Genomic DNA, 2,161 nt, shown 5'->3' on the forward strand with positions numbered 1-2,161 from the left:
TATTCATGTGGGTGAGGAAGGGCTGCCATCTGCCAGTGAATTCCTCAGGGGAGCCTCTGAGTGACAAAGCGGTCACCGAAGCCAAATTTCATAAGTGTAGCAAATAAATGGTCCCACTCTACTCTGTGAAATGCCTTCTCTGTGTCCAGTGATATGACAACTCCGGGGGGCTTGGGGATTTTTATCGGAATAAATTATATTCATGGAGTTGTGTAAGTTAAAGAACGAGTGGCGTCCCGTGATAAAAACGGTCTGTTCTTCCGATATGATGTCGGGGAGAACCCCTTCTAGACGACACCTTGACATCCAAATTGAGGAGGGATACTGGTCTGAAGGACCTTTACGTTGTAGGGTCTTTAGAGTGGGTGGTCTACCTTGTTTGAGAGATTCATTATATACAGTACATCCAAGCAGGGGTAACTTATCACAAAACCTTTTGAAGAGTTCCGTCGGGTAACTGTCCGGGTCCGGGGCTCTATTACTTTGCATTGCTTTGATTTCTTTGACTGTTTCTTGGTCAGAGTCCAAATTGTCTGCAGTAGTGGGGTCAATATTAGGTGTTTCTAATCTACTATATCAAAAAAAGTATCCATAATGGTGGTGTCTGTAGGGAATTGTGATTTATAAGAGTGGAATAAAATGATACGAACACAGCATTGATATTGGCGGGGCTAGATAGCAAATTGCCAGAGGGGTCCTTGATTTGGGGAATCAAATGAGTGGCAGCCCGACGCTTCAAAGAATGGGTAAGCCTGCCTTTTCACCATATTCATAGTAATGCCCACATGATTATAAACGCATACAGCCTGCATACAGCATACAGCCTGTTCGGTTGAGGGCAAATTCAGTTTGTAAACTCATTCCTTTTACTGTATATATGACCTGTGACCCTGATATAGCTAGAGGGGGTCACAGCCAAGTGTAGCATTTTCATGCCTACCTTAACATCTGTCTGCAAGACTCCAAAAGGAATCCCTAATTCTCTCCAAGTTCACTTCCCATTCACTTTACCTGTTTCACACAGATCAGCAACTTTAACTGCCTGATCATCATCATCATCATTGATTGGTCTGAAATGGCCATATGAATGAGGTGGGAACACATCTTTAAATAAAATATACATACATTTCTATGAAGTAAAAATAGCCTAGATCACTATAAATCTCACCAAAGATAACCTACCTCTTGCATTATCAACCTCCTGACTGAGGACAGGGCTGGAGCTTTCTGTTGTTTTATTAAAGACTGATGAGATTTTCCTCTGCAGCATTACACAAGGTCAGTGTGGTAAATAGTTCATCATCATGTAATTAACTTCATTACTCCACAAAACACAGACATACCGTATAATACCAATACTTTCCTGAGCACATTCACATTCAACACATTGAAAAGCTATCCCAACTCATGTCTTCCACCCTACATGGTAAATAGTTTTTAAGGGTTATTCTACCCTAATAGTTTTAACGGTTTATCACACATAGTGGAATGGTGATTAATAATGTTCTAGTGTGCTAGTGTAATAGTGCATTAGTGTTATAGTGAGTAATAGTGTTATAGGAATAATGCGTGGATATTTGCTTTCATTGGTCTGTTTGCCCCGCCCCCTACACTTAAGCCAATCTACTGAATACACCATTCTAGTTATATAATGTTATGGGCAAACAATTTAATGGTGTGGGTGGTTTTGACACCGTTTTTAGAATGTAGATAATAATTTGAGGATTGCCTTTGAACAATAGAGGGCTTGCACAGAATGTTCCAGAATGGCTGCCTGTAACCAATCAAAAGAAAATGCCAAATTTGTGTGCAGTGGTAGAGTAGGTAAAACACTGGAAAAGCATGATTAACTCATAAAAAATTTTCATGTATACGTTTGCGTGTTATCCTGTGGTGAATATTGTATCGTTTCAGAGTGATCCAGGCTAATTCCTGGAAGCTGAGTTATGGAGCGCTATGTGCATGGGGGGGGTCATTTTGTGATTCTCTGATCGTCAGCAACGGCATACGTTTTGAATACTACATACGTTTATCGTTGCGATCGATGTGAAATCATTGTAGGATCAAAGTAGGATTGATGTCATATAGTCCTTACATTTGATAGGAGGTATTGCAAAAATAATATTCCAATTTTCTGATCGCAATTTCCAGTATTGATGTC

Source organism: Notolepis coatsorum (assembly GCF_963971535.1).
Source record: "Notolepis coatsorum genome assembly, chromosome: 2".
NCBI lineage: Eukaryota > Metazoa > Chordata > Actinopteri > Aulopiformes > Paralepididae > Notolepis > Notolepis coatsorum.